Genomic DNA, 10078 nt, shown 5'->3' on the forward strand with positions numbered 1-10078 from the left:
GATGCTACAGGGCTGGCAGGATCCTTTTGCACATTTCACTAATGAGAAAGCTAAGGCTCAAAGAGGACCAGCAGCTTTCCCAAAGACGCACAGCATCCACACACTAGATCTGATACACCAGCCTAGACCTGTTGGTCTGACTCCGAAGTCTGGAGCCTTTGCCCATTCTCCCTCACCTTGAGCATCTCCTCCTCAAGGTGAGGGTAGGGGAGAAAGCACTCTATCACCACTCATGTCTTTCAGGCAGCTTAGGAGGCTCATGCATTCATTCAATTAACAAATACTTACCCATTCCTCCTCCGGATCAGGGATCAGGCCAGGAGGTGTTGGAGGGTTGAGCAGTGACAGGACAGGACCCTCCCTGCTCTGGGGCCGGCAGGGGGGACTCCCAGTTAAGGGGATGCTCAGGGGACTGACCTCAACCTCAAAGCCCTAAGTCACCCAGGCCTAAAAATAAACCCAGGTGCCATCCAAGCCCAAGAGTGGGGACCACAGGCTCCCAGAGCAGAGGCTGGGGAGGCATCAGGCAAAGCTGTCAGCTCTGAGCTGGCTCCTCTCATCAGCATGGGGCCCCAGCCTCCCTGCTTAAAGATCGCCTCGGGCGCTCTCTTAAAGATGCTAACGCTGCAGCTGACATTTGGGAGATCCTGGCAGGCGATCAAACCCAAGCTGAAAATCGGAGCTGCTGGGCGGGGGCGGGGTGGTGGTCACCAGGCAGCAGGGACCCAGGTTGGTTGGAGCTGAGGGCGACAGGGCTTGGGCAGCTGGTACCGGCTGAGTCTGTGCCTCCAGCCTGGCCCTGCGTGGCCAGGCTGGGTATCCGGCTCTCTGCTGGAAGTACTCCAGGGCACAGAAAGCAAGGACGCAGGAGGACAGTGGATCAGGAGACACTCAAGCTTCTTAGCCTTCTTAGCTCAGCCTCAAACTCCAGCTCACTGTCAATAATCAGACCAACTGGCTAAAAACATAAACAGAGTGATGAGTTATGGAAAAGAGGTAAGATGGAAAGAAGTTGCTGGTGCTAATTCCATCTCTTGCTGTACCAATGCTGGGTCCCTCCCAGTGCAGAGAAGAGAGTGCAGCAAGGAAGCTGAGGGTCAGAGGGAGGAGTTAGGAGAGAACATCCCCAGGCCACCTCCCACCTCTGCCTTGGACACCATTGCCCTTCCACAGACTTTGACAAGCTTGAGCCAACCTCATCTCCTTTGTCTTCCTTTATATCCGGTCTCCTTCTGCCCACCCATCTACCACGATCCACCCACTCCAACCCACTCATCTAGCCAATCTACCTACCTTCCACCTAACGGATTCCCCCACTGCTCTTCCACCTGTCCAACCATCCATCCATCCAATGAATCAATCATCCTCTTCATCCGTCTATCCGCTGACTCGTCCACTCAGCCCATCCATCTCCCTCCGTTCAACTGTGTCCCCTCCTGATACCAACATCCATTCATCCATCCCTCCAAATGTCCATCCATTCTCCACGCGTTTGGGTCAGGCCATGCTGTGCACAGGAGAGGTGCACCCAACTCAGTGTTAGGGGGTCAGGAAAAGCTTCCAGGAGGGAGAGCCCTCTCCGCTGAGACATGAAGAATAAGCAGCAGGAATCCAGGTAGAATGTGGAAGGGAGAGTCTTCCCCAAAGAGATGGGAGGCGAGAGACAGAGACACTTTGGAGCCGACCAGAGAGCTGAGAGAGGCTGACTCTGGGGCTGAGTGGGTGGCAGGCCGGGGCCTGAAGCTGGTACAACTTGTCTCGCACAGAGTCAGGCCCACGGGATTGTGGGAAGGGAAATGAAATATTCAGTCCCATGGCTGTCTACTGCCCTGATGCCTCCAGATGGGCCCCCTCCGGGTCCTGCAGCGCTCCCACCCACCTGTCCCGCCTCCAAATCCCAGAGATGCTCACAGCCAGATATCCCTACAGACCTCCCCTCACAGGCTTTTACTTAGTGTGTAGAAATTCTAGAATTCTAGCTTCTCCAGGTCGGAATTGTGCCTTATCCTTCTTGACATCCTGTTCTGCAGCACTGAGCCAAAAGCTATAAATAGATAGATAGATAGATAGATAGATAGATAGATAGATAGATAGATAATAGATAGATAAATAAATATCAAGAGATAAAAAATATATTTTCTTTCTCCAACCTCTCCCCTCCCTCCTCTTGGAGAGCCTTTCCACACCCCCAGGCACCCTGTCCTAAAGCCCCTGTGCCGTCTGCATCTCTTTCCTCTTTCCCAGGTGACCTCGCCTTGTCCGATCGGTCACCCAGATCTGTCAGTTCCATCTGACAACCGTGAATCTGTCACTCCTCTACCTGCTAGGCCACCAACCTCCTCTGTCTTCCCACTGCTCTCCATCCAGGACATGTACAAGAGGCACTCTGAGAGAGGCTCTAAAATTTAAACTTGACCACTCTAGTCTCCTACTTAAACCTTTCATGGCTTCCCGTGGGCTTCTGGATAAAGCCCTAGGTCCCTGTCATTGCCTCTATGACCCTTCCCAAGGTGGCTGATGCTGTCTTCTCTGGTCTCCAGGTTCATCCCTCTAAAGATATGAAAGCCATCAAGTTCACTGCTGTCTATACTGGGTCTTCAAAGCCACCCTGGCCCTGGCTGCTGGATTGTCTCATCCAAAAAGCCTAGAAACATCCTGAGTCTTCAACTCCTTGCCCACCCCTACACTTGACTCCTCTTAGGCCTCACATTCTGTCTCCATGAGCCTGGGAGCAGTCAGTTCCATATTCTCAATGTCTCGTCAGGCACCCAGTTGGCCCTCAGGTAAAAGAACATATTGCTCAATCTACAATAATATTAGGGTTTACCTCCAGACTCTTTCTCCCCATATCTGACCATTTCCATTTGCAATTCGTGCCTGAAACCAAAGCCAACTGCTTGGCCTCTTCTCTGCCTACAAAACATTTTTTACTGATTTTTATGGCTACAAAAAAAATTTCCTTCCTGTCTTCACATTCACAGGAAAGAGAGAGCCCTGGCCCTGACTCAGAATTGGATTCTAGCTGGAGGCGTCCTCTCCGCGGCTGGCTCTAGGGAAAGGGTTTATCTGTTTGTTCCCTGACCTTGAGCGGGGAGCTAAGGCAGCAGGAAAGGGGACACACAGGAGCAGGGAGGGGAATGAGGAGGAAAAGCTGGAGCTGTGGCCCTGGGACCCCGCACTCTGCTCCAGGGACCAGCTAGGTGACAGGAAGGAAGAGAGAGGGAGGAGACAGGCTGTGCTGCCTGCAGCTCCTGCTTTGGGTCTCCCAGGATCTCTGGGTTGCACGACCTGCCTAGTCCCATCCCTGGCTCCCCCAGAAACTGAACAGACCAGGTATGCGGATTGCTGTAGGGAGTCCTCAACCACACAGGTAGAGAGCAGCTTGGCCATCCACACACGTGAGGGCCAGCTGTGACTGTCACACCCCAGTGCCCCATGGAGGGACTCGGTCCAGGCAGCCTGGCCCGGCACAGCCAGCCCACAGGGTAAGGACAGTGGCACCAAGGGAGGCAAGAGACCAAGAAATAGGTAAAGAAAAGAACCCTTCCTAGAAAGGGTCTTCTTCCAACTAGTATGTGACTGAGCTTGAACTCAAACATGTATTGAGCTCCTTTGCCAGGATCCTTACCATCCATGAACCGACCATCTTTTCTCCAACTGAACTGTAAGCGAACTTCAAGTCCAAACTACTTATTTCCTCCCAAATAACCTTTCTCTTGCTACAAAAGTAAAGCATGCTTTTTGTGGATATTGCCAGAGGGGCCCCCGGGTGGGTTAGTTGGCTAAGCATTCATGATCCCAGGGCCCTGAGATTGAGCCCCGCTTCTCTCCCTGTTTTGCTCTCTTGCGCTCGCTTTCTGTCAAATAAATAAAATCTTTAAAAAAAGAGAGATTGCTGAAAATGCAGATGAGCTCAATGAAGAAAATAAAAACACTTTTAATCCCATCACCTGGAGATGACCCGGCTTTTTTGACATTTGGAGGAGTCGGATCCCCTCCAGTGTCTCCATATCCAACATCTTGGTTTGGAGTCCAACGCACGATTGACACGTAGGAACAATTTTGTGTCTGATTGTTTACCTTTTTATTCATTATTTATGAATTCCAAAAGTACCCATTGAACCCAACGTAGTTATCAATTTAGTGGTGTTTCAGATTCTTAGAGGGTGTCAGGAGAGGTATAGCACCTAAGATACTCAGATACTCATTGTGAGTTATACTCCATGGCCAAACCCTTCTCAGCGCCTCTGCCAGGTAAGTGGTCAAGGCCCAGACTTGAGTCCAAATCCTGGCCCCATCCCTCACCAGCTGTGTGGCCTTTGGCAAGTCCCTTAGCCCATGCTACCCAAAGTGTGGTCCACAGACTGGTGTTGGCCCACGCACTATGTGTTGACATCATAAGAAAAGCACCAGAACTGAGCATAATTTAGAAACATTCAATCCAACTGGACACTGTTCACATCCAGTTGTGATTGTGTTCATTACAATAATATTGTTCCAGGCAGATTGGAAAATTGTCTCTAAAAGTTCCTCCACCTCAGATAGCTCGAAAAGCACAGAGTTAGCCTACTCTGTGACTCAGTTTCCTCAGTAGTAAAATAGGAATAATCATGGTCCTTAACCTCATCAGATTCCTGGGAAGGGTAAGTGAGCTAATTGGTGGAAGGCTCCCAGGGCAGTGGCTGAGCATTGCAAACTCTCATTAATGTCAATGCCACTGGTGTTTTGCATATTTTCTGTATTCTGCGTTGAAGATACCCAATTTCTGGGAGCAGGAGAAGAAGGGCTAGAAAGGGGAGTGGACCCTGATTAATGCATCCTACCCTACCCCCCAGTTTCTATGAGTTTTAGTCAATCCTTGAGATTGAGACACCCCTGTGACCTGCCTTCCAGGTTTCCAAAAGAACCACTGGGTCCTGTGTTCATCCACTTACCAGATATCTATAGGCCACTTACAGAGTGAGGCCAGAGTGCCCAGTGGCTAAGAACTCAGAACACTGGAGAGACAGGGCTCAAATCCCAGCTCTGCTCCTTACTAGCTGAGTGACTTTGGGGGCATCACTTAACCACTCTGAGCCACAGTGTTCCTGTGTGAGGGCCCGGAGGGGTTCCTGAGGTCAGAACTCAGGCCAGGCGGGGCCCGGGCAGATGATCCCCACAAGCCTGTAGAGAGCATGACCATACAGGGTGCTCCCTGGCTGTGTGCTCAAATGTGACCATTGTGGGGACCTCCTGGATATCCACCCTCAGGGACTTTTTGTGGACTAGGGAAGAATAGGTGGTAGCTTGAGATGCCAAACTTGCCAGGTATTACTTCTAGAAAAATGAATGAATTTAAAGACTTTGAATATTGGAAAGTGGAGAGATGTAAACATATAAAGGTCTCCAGATAAGTAGAAGGCTTGCCAATTAGACGTGTATTGTATGGAACAGGGGAGCTCCCCTAACGGTCTCTTCTCTGCAGAGGGAGGCCTGAGCAGCCTAGCTAAGCCACGTGATGCCTCTGAAAGCTTCTCTGAACAGCCTGGTGTCACTTCTCCTGATTCACTAGCTAAAGCAAGTCATGAGGCTGAGCCTGACATGGGGGGTAGAGGAGTGCAACCCCTCGCGAGGCCTGCACTCACATGGCAATGGGGCAGGTGTGGATAATCCTCTCATTGGAAAGACAGTAAATAATTGGGAACAATGACCTACCTACCATTGTGGCCACAAATAGTCCTCTCTCTTGCACAGATGTGGGTGATTACAGACGGCCACCGATTGCCTCATTTCTCCCACGAAGACATAGGTGTCTTCTTTCCTCCTCTTGAGAGATTCCTGGCTGGTCCCAGGACTGGCTTCGAGGAACATAACGGAGCCAACATGATGCTGTGTAGCTTCTAACATTTGAGCTTCTCAATGTGCTCCCTCTTGGAAGCCAGCCACCATGTGAAAACCCACTATGCTGAGAGCAAGCCCAGGAGCCATATGGACAAGGGAGACCAGTGGGCAGCATGAGGGGTGCCAAAAGCATAAAGGAAGCCTTCCTTAACCCTCCAGCCCAGCCACCTGCTAAATGCAGCCCTAGGGGATGACCCCAGCCCATGGCTCTCTTGCTAAAGAGATCTATAAGTAGGGGGAAAACTTGAGGGTCTCCCACACAGTTATAATCTGAATTGTGTCTCCCCAAAATTCATATGTTGAAGTCTTAACTCCCAGTGCCTCAGAAAGTAACCACATTTGGAGCTAAGGTCTTGGGAGAGGTAATTAGGTTCAAATGAGGTCATCAAGGTGGGGGCCCTGATCCAGGAAGACCAGTGTCCTCATAAGAAGACAAGCACATGGAAAGACACTAGACCCAGGTGTGGACACACACAGGAGAGACCATGTGAGGACACAGCAAGAAGGTGGCCGCCTACAAGCCAAAGAGAGAGAGAGAGGTCTCAGAAGAAACCAACCCTGCTGACACCTTGGACTTCCAGCCTCCAGAACCATGAGAGAATGAATTCCTGATAAGCCGCTGAGTCTGGTATTTTGTTATGGTGGCCCTGGCACACATATCCACACGCCCACTACTCAGTGCTGGAATGGGGACAGCATACCCACAAACACTATCTTCTAGAAGGGGTAGGAAGAGGAGGCAAGTCCTTGGCATCGTGCGCCGCAATCCTGAGTCCGCCAGGTGGAGACTGCCAGGGCCACCGCCTCCAGGGTGACACAGACACTCTCCAATGGGCCCCACGGTGCTCCCTTGAAACTCTTTCTGTCCTCTGCTCTCCGAGGCCCTTGTGTGTGGGGGGCCCTATGGGTGGACTTCCTTTTCCATCTCGTCCTTGGCCACATGGAATGAGGACCCAAGGGCCCTCATGGAGGGCTGAGCAGATCTCTCCATCTGCTCTCTTCCCTCCGGGGCCCACATGTGGTTGTAAGTCGTGAACGGTCACAGCCTCTTTTAGTGCAGGCTGGCAGCTCTTTTGCCAGTGTGATCCTCTTCGAAACTTAGCTAATGTTTTATCTTTTTGTCCCCACTCAGCAACGTATGCTAAAGACGCAGCCAAATTTTCTAGGCCTGCTTCTCTAGACTTCATCACCAGAGGTTTGAGCAAAGCAGGTAATGGCCACATCTGGATGTCATCTTTACCGTTGAGACCGAATCTCAGCTGGACTCCATCACACAAAGCGCTTCTTAGTTGCATTATTTTGTCCTCGGTCTAGAAGATTCTTTATTGACAAGTTGTGGATTACCCATTTTGAAAAGTCTCTACAGAAAGTTTAAAATTCACACTTGGACTCCTCAAACAATACTTTTCTGGGGATGCAGATAGTTAAATTTAAAACTCGTATCTGCTCCAAGATCGTACTGTGCATTCCACATACCAATATGTCAGAAGGTTTACTAAAATGTCATCTGTAACTCGAATTTGAAGAATCAACCAACTGCCAGAGGGGCGGGGACTGGGTCTGTTTTGCCCACTCATCTTGCAAAGAGCAAGCAGGCTTTTCCAAAAATGGCCCTGGGTTCTCTAGGTTTCTGGAGGACAAACTGCTGGTGTGTGTGTGTGTGTGTGTGTGTGTGTGTGTGTGTGTGTATGTCTATGTGTGTGTGCCAGACAGTATCACCTTTTTTCACTCGGGGACGAGATGTTTGTGTCCAAGCTTGCTCCCATAAGATGGGTGGCCTTCTTGCAATGGCATCGCTCAACTTCACATGGGCTCCAGGCCACGGGGCCCTGGGCTCCTGGATCTCTGGCTTCCTTTCTCTGCCACTGGACAGAGATGAGAAATAGCTGTATTTTTCAACGCTGAAAATCCAGAATTTCTGGGCTCTCTCTTTCCCTTTCATCCCTGCTTGCAAATAGGCTAATTCCCTTCAGAGTGCATCTCTTTTCTGTGGTGTCTTGGGAAAAAGCAGTGCACGAGTTTGCTAGGGCTGCTGTAACAAAGTAGACAGAAATGTATTGTTCGCAGTCCCAGAGGCTAGGGGTCTCCACTGAAGGTGTCAGCAGGTGGCTTCCTTCTGACGGCCACGAAGGAAGGCTCTGTTCCAGGCTTCTCTCTGGCTGGGGGATGGCCACATTCTCCCTGTGCCTTCACATCACCTTTCCCTGTACATGTGAGTGCGCAAACTTCCCCTCGTTCTGAGGACACCAGTCATGTTGATTAGGGCTCACCCTGGTGATTCCATTTTGCTTTAATTACCTCTTTAGAGACTCTCTCCAAATATAGTCACATTTTGGGGCACATGGGTGTCTCAGTGGTTGAGTGTCTCCCTTAGGTCAGGTCGTGATCCCGGGGTCCTGGGATCAAGTCCCGCATTGGGTTCCCTGCAGGGAGTTTGCTTCTCTCTCTGCCTATGTCTCTGCCTCTCTCTCTGTGTCTCTCATGAATAAATAAATAAAATCTTTAAAAATAAGAGACGACAAATATAGTCACATTCTGACAGTCACACTGCCGTTGGGGCTTCAATGTATGAACTGGTGGGGGGGGGGCATGATTCAGTCTGTAACATGCAGCAAATAGCAAACAAGATATACCAAACATTGCTTTTTCCCCAGCTCTTCAGCTAAAGCCCTAAGTGCCGTATGGTATGGGCTTTGTGAGTTACCTGTACACAGGAATTCTCACATGTTACCTGCCGTATGACATGGTCACCCTCGATACCTTCAGTAACTCTTTTCTTGTCACCTGATATTTGCTTTGAGAGCCAGAGCTACATATTTGTTGGGGCCATTATTTCTAGGTGCCAGTTTCCATATTGGTCAGATTTTGCTAGGCTATGCTGTGTAACAAGCATCCCTGAAATATCAGTAGATCACAGTAGCCACGGTTTGTTTCCATTCAGGTTTACTGTTGTCTACAACACGCTTGCCCCACTGTCCCATCTCACTACCTCACATACCATCTTCATGCTGAGATCGAGGCTGAAATTGTAGCATCTCTACAGAATACATCCACTGGAAAGAAAAGGGCTAGAGAGCTGCACATCCCCAGGAGAGCTGTTCAAGCTTCTGCGGGGCACTGGCATATATTGGCACTTCTTCTCACAGTTTATTGGTCAGAGCAAGTCACATGGCCAAGCCCAATGTCAACGGGCACAGAAGTATGTTCTGCCTGTAGGGAGGCACTGTGAGTCACTGACCATGGGCCGGGAGGTACGATCTTCTTAGGGCAGGGAATTACTGGCAACAGAGGCAGCATCTGCCATGATGGTTTTTCCTTTTTCCCTTTTTTTTTTTTTAAGATTTTATTTATCCAGGGGATCCCTGGGTGGCTCAGCGGTTTAGCGCTGCCTTCAGCATGATCTTAGAGCCCGGGATTGAGTCCTGTGTCGGGTTTCCTGCATGGAGCCTGCTTCTCCCTCTGCCTGTGTCTCTGCCTCTCTCTCTCTCTCTCTCTGTGTCTCATGAATAAATAAATAAAATCTCTTTAAAAAAAAGATTTTATTTATTCATTTAAGAGAGAGAGAGAGAGAGAGAATGAGAATGTTGAGGGGTGGGGGACAGAGGAAGAGGGAGAAGCAGACCCTGCACCGAGCAGGGAGCCTGACGTAGGGCTTGATCCCAGGACTCTGAGATCACAGTCTGAGCCCGGAGGGCAGCCACTCAATCATCTGAGCCACCCAGGAGCCCCCGCCATGATAGTTAACACCGGTTAATACTGACTATGCATAGGGACTTTGTGCCAGCAGCTTCATTCACATCCTGAGCACATGGATTTCTCATCATAGCCCCATTTTATAGTTAAGAAAATTGAGGCCTCCAGAGGGGAGGAGACTTGCTCATTTTCTAGCATCATCAACAAGATCCATGAACATACCTTGAATAATTCTGAGGGTCCACACACAGATGAGGTCTTGTTCCTACCTCCTCTCTCCAGCAGTGGGTGAGAAAGTGGGTGGAGAGGCAGGGCCAGCTTACCCCGTGTCCTGCTGGGACGGACACAAATGTTAGCTGGGGACCTTCTCAGCTGGGGTGGAGAATCCTGAGTCAGCTGCGCCCCTGCCTGGGTGTTGGGAGAGCCTGTTCGTTGGGGAACTCACACCCTACCTTCCTGCTCAGCTCTGCCCTGCCCACCCTGCAAATCTAGGAATCTTGCCAGA

Source organism: Vulpes vulpes, chromosome 2, assembly GCF_048418805.1.
Source record: "Vulpes vulpes isolate BD-2025 chromosome 2, VulVul3, whole genome shotgun sequence".
Taxonomy (NCBI): Eukaryota; Metazoa; Chordata; class Mammalia; order Carnivora; family Canidae; genus Vulpes; species Vulpes vulpes.